Below are 11,946 nucleotides of genomic sequence, written 5' to 3' on the forward strand. Positions count from 1 at the left end.
CCAGGATGGAGGGCGAGCCCTGGAGGGCAGTGTTTTGTTCAGCATCCTTGAAAGAAGGCTGTTTGCTGTGAGCTTTTTTTTAAAAGCTTGTCTGGGCATAATCAAAGTACCAATGAGCTTGTCCTCTCCCCATCTCTCCTTTTTCTTATCGGCACCAGAAAACCAAAGAAATCATGATCTTTCCTTGTTGGACAGAAATAAATTTCTGAGCTTCTTGTTGCTTCCATGGGGGCCCTCGGACTTAGGATCACCAACCTCTAAGATGAAGAACGCAGGGAGGAAAAAGAAAAGGGTCCTCGACTAAAGTCAAGGATGCAGCCATAAGAGAAGAGGAAAGACAGGGCCAAGAAGAGGTCACCGCCCAAGATGTTCAGAGGCAACATCCCCCATCAGAGTCCCTCACCAACCTGCCCACCTCCATCCCCTACGGGGGAGGCTGCGAAGGGGGGAACTAGAATGCCTAGAGAAGGCCACTCAGCTGGTCACCTTCAGGCGAGAGCAGCCTCCTCCCACAGTGGCCCACTGTGTGTGGCACCAATGTCATTCTCCGTGTGCACGTGGAGTGAGGAAGGTGGGTGCCCCCTTGCAGGCGGACGTTCTTGGCCCCTCCCGGATCGGGTTAAGTGCCTGTCCTGGGTATCGCCACAGATAGAAATCCTGAGCTGACTTCTACCCAACAGCCCTGACTGTGTGCGTCAGTGAGAGCTGCTGTGGCATTCCCTCCCCATATCTCCTGGGCTTACACGTTAATAGTCAACATCACTCTCACCAAAGGTTTGCCACGCACCAGGCTCTGTTTAAAACACAGTCAAGCACCAGCACAAACGTATGAAGCTGGCACTCTTATCAACCCATTTTAGAGATGAGCAGACTGAGGCATGGAGACTTTATGGTCCTTGCCCAGGGTCAGATTGGCAAAGTCAGGCTCCAAACCCTGGCAGTTTGGCTACTGAGCTGTGTTCTTAACCACTCATCACTCTGCCTCTCAAGAAATGTGTCATCAATCAAGGCCGTCAGAAACCAACTTCTTACAAAGTATTTCTAGATACTCGGCCTCAGGATCAGGAAGGGGAAGACGCAGGAAAGAAATGATAGAGAAGTGTGGGTCAGTTCCCACAATAGTGATGGCTAGGATGATCCTATTTGCATAACAACTATGCAAACACCACGTGGCACAGGTACAGAGAGCGCTAACCAGAGGGATGTCCAGAGGACATGGGCAGTGGGGGTCTCCGGGGCTGGATTGCAGCTGAAATTGACTCTCTTCCACGCCCTTTCCTGTGTTTGAATGATTTCCATTTACAGTGAGTATGTTTTGCTTGTACAGAAATCTTTTGAAAAGATCCTGTCCTCAGGGACCCTCTGTGAAGTTGGGGCCATCTATGATAAGCTAACGAAACGGAAAATGTAAGAAGCTTGCCTTGACCAGTGAGGAAGGAAGCCCCATGGCAGTGGCGGGGTGGCTTGCGGAGGACTCACAGAGCAGGTTAGACCTGTCCGGGAACCCAGTGTGAGCAGGGTTTGCACCAGCAGAGGCCGGAGATGGCACCGTGCCAGCTGAGTTCAAGAGGGCATGAGGTGTTTCTAAAAGGTGAGTTAAGTGGAAAGTAGGTTTTGGTATGTTGTTGTTTTCATTGTACTAAAAACGTTCGCAACATGCAAAATAGCACATCACTCTCCTTTTCTTTTCTCAACCGCTAGAAAACTGTACACCGCCCAGCCAGGAGTTTTCCTTGGAAGGTCGGGTGTGGTCAAGGTGTGAGACGAGGCCCTCTCAGTGGTGGGAGAAGCACGGGACACACACCGCTCCCTTCAAACCGAAACAGCCCGGAGGAGGTTCTGGGAACGAAAACCACAGTGAGTCAGCTTGGGGGACACGTGGATGAAGTCTTCATTCCCCTCCTAGGACTTGAAAAGAACTTTCCAGGGAAAGGAAAAGCTCAACCCCTCCAAGTGCAGTGGCCACAGCTCAGATCACATGAGTCCTAAATGAGTCCTAACACAGTCCTCGGGCAGCCACCTCCGACCCCCTGCCCAGGCTGGCGAGCGCCCAGCAGACCTCTCCCCCCGGGAGGAGCTTGATCTCACAGCCTACCCCACTGAGGGCCCCCCCGCATCGCCTGGTCCCCTGCACCCTGCTTGTCAGAATGGAGAGGCGGCCAGCACTATTTGGAGACAGGAGAAGTGAATGATGAATGAACGAACAGCCACCAGTCACATCTGTCATCACTATGTTTAATAAAGAAGTTTCTCGATTCATTGAACTCAATCTGCTAATTGTAAAAAACACTCTCCAGGGGCTGGCCCCGTGGCCGAACGGTTAAGTTCGCACTCTCCGCTGCAGGGGGCCCAGTGTTTCGTTGGTTCGAATCCTGGGTGCGGACATGGCACTGCTCATCAAACCACGCTGAGGCAGCGTCCCACATGCCACAACTAGAAGGACCCACAACGAAGAATATACAACTATGTACCAGGGGGCTTTGGGGAGAAAAAGGAGAAAAAAAAATAAAATCTTATAAAAAAAAAAACTCTCTCCAAAGTTGTAAAGAAGTATGTGTACAGCGATGTGGGGGGAAAGGGCAATATGAGACAATATTGCCCAGAGAAGTGGCTCAGAAATGCACCCCTCCCCGTCCTGCGCTAAACCCTAATTAGAGCCAATGACTCTGAGAACCTCTGAGTGCACGGCAGAGAGCTGAACTCTGTAACAATGATCTCACGTCGTCCTCAGCGACCCCACGATGTGGCTTCTGCTGTCATCCCAACTGACCAACAAGGAACCTGAGTGCCAGGGAGTTTAGGAAATTGCCAGTGGTCACCCAGCAGCTAAATTTGAGTGCAGGCCAGGCCGACTCTGAGTCCTTGGCTCTTGGCCGCCCCACTGTCCTGAAATGTCGCAGCAGACTAACTCACCCTATTGTCAAGTGAAAACAGGACCAGCCAGATGCCCAGGCTCAACTCAGAAAGAAATCCAAGCTGGAGGGGTAGCTTACCTAAGGATTTGTCACTCCAAGTCAGTGGCACGGCTGGGAATGGAGGTGGACTGCGCAAGGTGCGGTCCAGCCCCTTTTCACCAAAATGTCAACGCAGACCCTCGCAGACTTTGCGAACCACAAAACCAATGGTGTCTGCAGCTCCCGTGATGCTACAGCAGCTCAGGCTGGAGAGAGAGAACAGAGAAGGAGAGAGAGAAGGGGTGGCGAGGATGGGGCCGACTCCGTCTCCCAGAGCCTGGTCCAACTGGAACGGGCCCTCCACCAGCTGACTAGGTGCCCTGGGCAGGTTTAAGAGCTTTAGCAGAAGCGACGAGTGCATGACAGGAAATGCCATGGGTCGCTCAGGCATCTCAGGTGGAGGTTCAGGGGCCCCCTGTCTGTGCTCTTGGCTCCCCACGACTCTGCAGTCTCCTAGAGCCCTGCCAGCAGCAGCCACCCTGCAGCCCAGGCCACCTTCGGGGTCCAGGACCATCCCTGCCTTCACCCTAAGCATCACCAGTCTTGTTTCCTCTTGCTAAGGATTCACAGCCCCAGGTCCCTGGTGTAGGAGGGCAGAGGGCAGAGCTCTTTGCTCAGGGAGGAGGCACTTCCCTAAGACACAAGGTCTTAACCCAGGCCCAGGGGCTCTAAGATGGCACGCGAGCTGTGCAGTTTCAGAGCATTTTCATTGGGAGCTGTTCCAGTGCTTCCCTTGGGTTCTCAGAGAGCCCTCCCGGCTTAGGTGGCTGAGTCTTGGAGGAGAGGGAGAGACATCTTAAGGAATAACCCTCTCCCGGCGCCACAGCGAGGCTCTCAGAGACCCAGGACAGCAGCCAGTCACAGCAAAAGATGAGCATCATTCCCAGCAGCTGCGATTTCCAGTAGTTTCCTTCCCAGATGAGAGAGGCCAGCCCTGGAAGGGGACCCTCTTTATTCTTGTAGCATTATTTTCTTTTTATTTTTTCGTTAAATAGTCAAGTAATAGATGAGTCCTTACTCGTGCAAACCTTACAAAAGTCTAGAGAGATACGCTAGGGCCTGTGCACACCCATAGTCGTGCTGTCCTCTTATTCCAGTTACTCCGGGAGAGACCAAGCTGACCCCAGGGTCCAAGCTGTCTGCAGACAGTGGAATCCAACAGGCAGGAGGCAGAGGGAGGCGAGAGCCTGCACAGGGCAGCCGGAGGATGCCAGGGAAGGCCTGATGGCGGAAGCAGAGAAAGCCCGATGGCAAAGGCAGGGAAGGCCAGATGGCCGGAGGAAGAGGATGCTGAGAACACGCCCAGGCTCAGGCCCCTCAACAGCCCCTTAGCACCTTAGGAATTAATTACCCGATTGCTCCGGGCAGAATCCAGGAGGTGGAAGGAGGCCGCAGGCGATGTGTGGAGGCCTGTGGAGCAAGGAAAGCAGCGTTTGATGCGGAAAATCAGCAGAAGCCTCAGAGGATGCATCTTGCTATTTAACACTCACTATAGCTCTGACCGCATATGAAGTTTCCAGTCCTCTGATAGAAGAACTTGGTTACGTTAAGTTTATCAACAGAGAATAGTTAGGTGGTGAAACTATTTCAAGAGAACCTCTGCATTCAGGACAGTCTTACATCAATCTAGCAGCTTCATTTAAAAAAAAAAAAATCGAAGTATATGAGAATAAAGCAATGCACAATTAAAAGCAAAGGCAACTTATGGTGAAAAAACATCAGAAAAAAAGTGAAGAAAAAATCAAAAACAATCCTAAGACTCCCCTAACGTTCCTTGAGTTTGCATTGATCTAGATTTTTTTTTTCTTGCATTGTGGAAAATGTCTTCCAAAATTGCTTCGCTAAAGGATGAAGGACGTACAGGACGGTTTTGTAAAATTAAAGATTGATGAAGAAAAATTGACAATAATAAAGCCCATGGCGATGAAGGAAATTAGCAAACAGTGACGACACGAATAAGGACTTTTAGCTGAAATGTTAGGAGTGGAGTTATTAGGACTAGAAGTCTGCGAGAGAAGTTGAAGTTTTCAGAGTATGTGCTTTCTTCATGTCAGAGTCAACAGAAGTCGTCAGTGTGGGGATTACCTTTTGTTTTCTGAGGTATTTCAGATGGCAGGGAAAGTACACACTGTGTGTATTACGTAACAAATCGTGTTTTCCAGGATATCTGAAATTCCTGGGGGAAAAAGTCTACCGATTAAAAAATTCAATTTCTCCTTTACTCTCATCCTTTGTCAATGGTTTAGTGGGCAACCTTCCAGAACCACATATATTTGCATACATTTCTAATAAGAATTTGCTACCTGTGTCATTCCACAACTTGCATTCCTTATTTAACCATTTGTCATCAAGATCTTTTGATCTGCTTTTTTAATAATATGCAATAAATGAAGCCACGTCAACAGCTTCACTTCAACGCTGGCCGCCTCCGCTGGATCGCTTACCAGAACCCTGGGAGGAAATCAGAATCTGCAGGTGTCTGGGGTGTGGGGGTCACGCCTGAGGGCTGGGGCCAGGTTTTAGTTCAGAAATGACCAGAGGAAGATGAGAGGAAGCCAGATCACTAATGACCCCTCTTCCGGCCAGATTCTCTCTAACTCTCTTCAGGGCTGAGTTAAAGGTTGATGCTTCCAGTAAGAGCCCAGACCTTCCCCAGGGAGGTCTCAGCTGTGTGTGCCCCATGGAGACACCAGAAGGGGTGAGTCTGAGGGCACAGCCGGGGGGGCAGAGCTCCCGCAAAGGAAAGTCCTGGCCCCTTGCAGCCCACCCTGCTCTGAACACCGCACAAGGCTTTGCAATGAGTCCATCCTGGAAGCGTTTGGCTAGAAGACTTTGATCTGTTCATTCACAAAATCCAAGAGTCAGATGAGGCGAGACAGGTAGGGCTGGCTGTCTAAGACTGTGACCTATGACCCATAGTCAGACGACTCCCCTCAAAAAACAAAAAGTGGTTCGCCCCCTGATTTCAAAACCCACTCCTTTGCGTGAGGGTCTGTGTTCCCCTCATCCCTCCTCTTTTTGTCCCTGGCAGTGGTTGCCCGCTGAGCACGTCTACCTCAGGCCATTCCCCCTGAGTCACCATCCACACTGAGCCCCTGCTCACTCTGGGGTTGCTAACCAATTTGGAAAAAAGAGGTGGAGCTGGGGTGGCCCAGTCCCACACCCTCCCTGGCTTAGCCAGCTGGGGGCTCACTGCTCCTCCCGTGTGGAAGCTGAGGCTGGGGACATTCTTTTCTCCATCAGGGCTCCACCCAGTTCTTCCTCCAAGGGCCCATTGCACCATCTCAGCCTGCCTACCGTGGAACACTCCTCAACAATAATAATGGCCTCCAGATCCTAGAACTCCCTTCCCATGAGCCAGACCCCAGGCTCAGAGCTTTCCACAGCCTTGTGGGGCAGGCATATCATTTCCGTTTTCCAGATAAGCAACTGAGGCCCACAGGCACAGCCAGTGTTCCAGCCCATGCCTCTCTCATGACCAAGCCAGGAGCTCGGCCATGTTGCTATGAGGCCTCCCTAAAAAATCTACTCCTTCAACCACAGAAACTACAAAGTCCAGCTAGCCCTTATCATGTCACGAGTTACTTTCTTCCTTCTGAGTAACAAGAGAGGACTATGGAAACACGGGATCTGCCTTATTTACTGAGTCCACAGGTTCCAAAACAAGGCCTCATGGGACTCAGAAAATATTTAACTGAATGGATTGCTAGATGGATGGGTAGGTGTTGAAGGACAGGAAACTAGGTGGGGGAGAAGAAATGTGCTAGAATAAGGTCAAAGAAACGTTCCCTATTCACAGTGCTATCTGCCAGAAATGTGTCTTGCTGGTTAGCAATGTCACATGTGCTGACTGCACTCTGCCTTCGTTAGTGGAGGGGCATTTCCAGTCCACTTCCAATGGTTTACTGACAGCCAGGCATGCATGCTCGGAGTCCAGATGGACACACAAGACCGTCCTTTACTTCATCTCAGGCTAAATATTCCAACTCTTACAGAATCCACAGGGACAGGGGCTGGAACCCGCCATCACCCTCACCCCAAGACCTTTGAGCCAGGCTCCTGTGGTCACCCTCTCGTGGGTGATGGGGGAAAGCTCTTCTTTTGTTCCCCGTGGCCCCTTCCCCGCTTTGGTGTGGTCGGGTGGGGAGGGGGGAGGCCCTCACTGTGGTCTGGCCTCAGGGTAGAGTAACCACAAGACAATCAGACTGTCGAAATTAAGCTCACCATAGCAGAGTTCCTCTGTGCTCTGATGGTAAATGAGCCTCTTTGCAGTGTTGTCATGGTTCAAAAATATCCCCTTGTGTGTGAGTGGTATGTGTGTTATAGACACACACATGTCGCCCTCAGGAAGGAGTAAGGAAGGAGAAAGAAACCAGTCCCACTGCATTTTCAAAATTTTCAAAATCCGTTTGTGTTTACTATGAAAATCCGCATTCTGGAGCTAAACAGGTGAACTTATGTCGTTATTTCAAAATGGCAGACCCCATCCCCATGCCCACTAGGGTAATATTTTCCACCAAGCTGAGTCAATAATGTAAAAGCAGGCCCATCTTTTCATGAGGTAAACAGCACAGTACGTTAGAAACACAGCATCCGGGGCCGGCCCAGTGGCACAGTGGTTAAGTGCGCACGTTCCGCTTGGGCAGCCCGGGGTTCGCCGGTTCGGATCCCGGGTGTGGACATGGCACTGCTTGGCAAGCCATGCTGTGGTAGGCGTCCCACATATAAAGTAGAGGAAGATGGGCATGGATGTTAGCTCAGGGCCAGTCTTCCTCAGCAAAAAGAGGAGGATTGGCAGCAGATGTTAGCTCAGGGCTAATCTTCCTCAAAAAAAAAAAAAGAAAGAAACACAGCATCCATGGCTATGTCTCCTGGTAAAGGCACGTTGTAAAAAGGAGCATTTTAAATGAGACCCAGGAGGCAAATACCTTTAAAAGTCGCAAGACTAAGAAAGAGAAAGGCATCTACACAGAGCAGCCTGTTCCACGACTCCCTCTAATTTCAGGACAGACCCACTCTCAGATCAGAGTCTGTCTGTGAGCTCAGAGCACCCCGGACCCACCCTACCTGGCCCAGCCCTGCCAGCACTCAGCTGCACAAAATGGGTCCACTCCTCAAACTCCGCTGGGGGCGCCCAGTTCCGTCACAGCTCCCCACTACCCTCAGGCCTGGCCAGGTACTTCAGGGACACTGAAGGCTCGCCGACTTGGAGTACAGCTCAGTGCCTCAGTTTAATTTTTCTTACGGATGATTTTTTGTAATGTTCGGTTAATGGTTTTCGAAAAACAAGAACCACTTCCAAAGGTTCTTTGAAGGGAAAGCTGTTTCAACTTTGGACCTGAGGAAACACAAAATACGACAATTTCTAGAATGCTGTAACCTCTCTCCTCCCTGCTCCCAATCACCTCAGAGATAAAAGGATGGTCCTGGTGAGGTGGACCCCAGGACAAAAGCACCCATGGATTTCTCCCATCTGGAACGATGAGACTGCCCAGAGGAGTTTTTTCTGGTATGACACTGAAAGGACACGGAGTTGTCCTTCACCCTTATTTGCAACTTTTGGATAACATGTTTCAGTCTTTTCCACGCAGGCTTTCTTGCTCTCATTTGTCTCCGTATCTCTAGCGGGTGGGTAAGGGAGGTGAGTTTTCCTTGTTGGCCCTTAGGGAAAAATTAAGCCACACGGGGGAAATAGTGATTTGCAACCTCGGTGTGAATTGCATACAAAGCTAGAGCTGCAGCACAACTGAGACCTCCAGGGGGCGCCAATCTCACAGAAGCCAAGGGCATGAGGATTATAGGGTGGACCAGGACCTGCATTGCTCCACACAGCAGCTCTGCTAAGACCTTGCATCTCCTAAGATGGAAGATTAACTTACCTCTCCCACTTCCCAGCCCGGTGCCCTGCCCCACAAGCAGACTGCAAGATCAAGTTTCGAGCCCCTCATACCCCGGCAGAGAACGCGTCCTGGCACTCATCCCCCAATCTTAATTACACACTTGGTAGGCACGGGCCGGGACTTGTTGCTGGATCGTAGTCATCATGTTTTTAAAGACAATCTATTGAAAGAAAACAGGAAGTGAATGAGCAGAGCAAAACGGCTGGTCTAACTTGAGTTGATAGAGTGACATTCTTTCTCCACCGTTTGAACAGTTGTCCATGAAAAATGCATGCTAAAAAATAGAACAAGAAAAGAAGTAGGCTGTCTTTTATCTCTATTCTGTGACGTTGACATCGTTTTGTAGGTTTGGGTTTACAAAGCCAGCACAGGAGACGTTTTATCTCCTCTGTCAAGGCATCATTTTCAAAATACTAGAAGCTTGGCTCTCCTACTGTCATAAGTATACTAAGCACATTTATTCAACCCATGAATGAGGGAACCAAGAGGATGGTAAAGCTGGGTCTCAGAGCATTTGAAGAGCAGAGATGGATAGTCAGTTGGAGGAAAAATGCTGAAATAAGTTCGCTAAGTGTCTGATTCTGTTCAGGCTGCTAGAACAAAACATCACAGACTAAGCAGCTTAAAAACAGCAAACGTTTATGTCTCACAGTTCTGGAGGCTGGCACGTCCAGGATCATGATGCCAGCAGATTCGGCATCTGAGGAGGGCCCCCTCCCTGGTGCATAGACGGCCACCGTCTCACTGTGTCTTCACACGGTGAAGGAGCAAGGGAGCTCTCTGGGGTCTCTGTCTTAAGAGCATTAATCCCATTCGTGAGGTCTCCATCTTCAGGACCTAATCACCTCCCAAAGGCCCCACCTCCTAATCTTATCACCTTGGGAGTTAGGATTTCAACATGAACTGTGGGGGGGACACAAACATTCAGTTCATTGCACTAAATTACATACAAAACTGATCAATATTCTTTGATACAATAAAACTGTAACATTTGGGGTTATCTTTTCAGCTAGACAAAAATCATTTACATTTTACTGGACAAAAATTATATACAACTTATCTCCTATGAGTTAACGTGTAACTTCATAGAATCTTAGTCCTAATTAGTAATTAGTACATAGTAAATTAGTAATTAGTAATTAGTACATAGTAATTAGTAAATAGTACAAGAAACAAAGGTACATTCTCCTATAGATTCAAATAATCCTTAAGTGGACCTATTAGGCAATGCTCTGGTATGACATTGAAAGGACATGGAATCATCCTTTTTCCTTATTTCCAAATTTTGGATAATTTTTCTTGACATCTCCTAGGCCCTCTGCTGGCGATTTGGGCAACTTCCTGCAAGTTAATGGTGATACTCAGTTACAGCTTCCTGACCAAAAATTTGGATAACCAAAGCACAGATTCACAGATAACTCCACGCTTCTATGAAAATGAACTACATACTAAAAACTAAGCATAATATTAAATTACTAATTTCAAATGGCCATTCAACCGGGGACAAAATTTAAAGAAATTCAAACACCCAGGTATAACCTGGTACCTTTACACATCTTTACATTTTACACACGTCACAGCTCAACTTTATTTTGGTCTTGCCCACTCTGCTTTAGAGAGACACTTTAACTTTTCCTCCAAAGGTCAGTCTGAACCCTCAGGCTTAGCCAGTTGGATTAAGGTTACGGAGTGAGAGCTGAGGAATTGGGGCAGTGCCTGGGGTCATAGGCCAAGGGGCTGGCATGGGAGTGGAACAGATAGCAGGAGGTGTCTGGAAACCTATGGTTAAATCACATCGTGAGTCTGAAATGCGGCTCGTATAAAGAGTCATCCAAAGCAGGGACAAGTAAGCGTCCCTCTCCTGCCATCTCCAATCTAAAGAGCTCTCCCCATTCATTCCGTCCTTTACATCCCTGAAGCCGCCCTCTAAGCTAAGCCTTTCTCATGCCTGGATTGCCACAATAGCATCCAATGTCTTCCCAGGCCAGTCATTCCAAACACCACTAATAGACTGCTTTGTTCAGGTCATTGGGCAAATACTTACCACACTGCTTCCAAATGCCAGAACTGTTCTAGGTGTTGGTGATAATCAGAAAAATAAGACCATGTTCTTTGCCCTCACATATTTCCTTAAGGGCAAAGAGACAAACAATTAACAAAAGTAATATCAAGTGGTGATAATAAAAAAGAAACAAGCAGAGCTCGTTGAGGGATAGAGGAATAATGGAGGGTTTCTTTTACTGCAAATGTTCACAAAATTTCTCGGGTGACAATTGGCCTCTTAACATCTTCATCATGGCCAATGCAACAATCCAGTGCAAAAGAGGATGAAATCCTCTGTAAACTCAAGCAAACTAGAAATTTTTTTTAATGCTTGAGCAAGTCTCTAAAATAGAAATGTTTTGTTAAAAGATTTTCTGTTATGGTATTTTAATAAAGACCACATGACATAAGACTATTTCTTGGTTATTTAAAAAAAAATGGAAAGAAAAGAATGATGGAGGGGGAAGCTACTATTTTACATAGAGTGGCCCAGGAAGGCCTCTGTGATAAAGGACCTGAAAGGAATGGAACAGCTAGCCATGCAGATATCAGAAGGAAAATGTTCCAGGTAGCGAAAACAGCTAATGCAAAGGCCCTGAGGCAGGTGCATCTCGCTTATTAAAGAATGTCAAGGAATCTGGTAAAAGAAGACAATGTAAATGGGATGAACTGAGTCAGAGGTGAAGATTCAGAGGTACCACAGATCAGACTACATAGAGCCTTGTGGGCCATGGAAAGGACTTGGAATGTTATTTTGAGGGAAATGGGGAACAATTTGATGGTTTGAAGCAGGGGAGTGAAATGATGTGACTTGTTTTTAAAGGATACAGAAAACAGCCCACAGTGGGGCCAGGGGAGAAGCAGAGAGTCCAGCTAGGCAGCACCGGCAGTGGTCCAGACCGGGTGTGATGGTGGTGGCTGTGAGTGCTCGGGGAGGAGAAGTGCATGGATGCTGGGCATATTTCAAAGGGAGAGCCCACAGGAGTGCCGATGGGTCTGGGGTCAGGTGTGAGAGATAAAAGGAAGTCAAAGTGGACTCCTGGTTTTCA

This window comes from Equus przewalskii, chromosome 14, assembly GCF_037783145.1.
Source record: "Equus przewalskii isolate Varuska chromosome 14, EquPr2, whole genome shotgun sequence".
Lineage (NCBI taxonomy): Eukaryota > Metazoa > Chordata > Mammalia > Perissodactyla > Equidae > Equus > Equus przewalskii.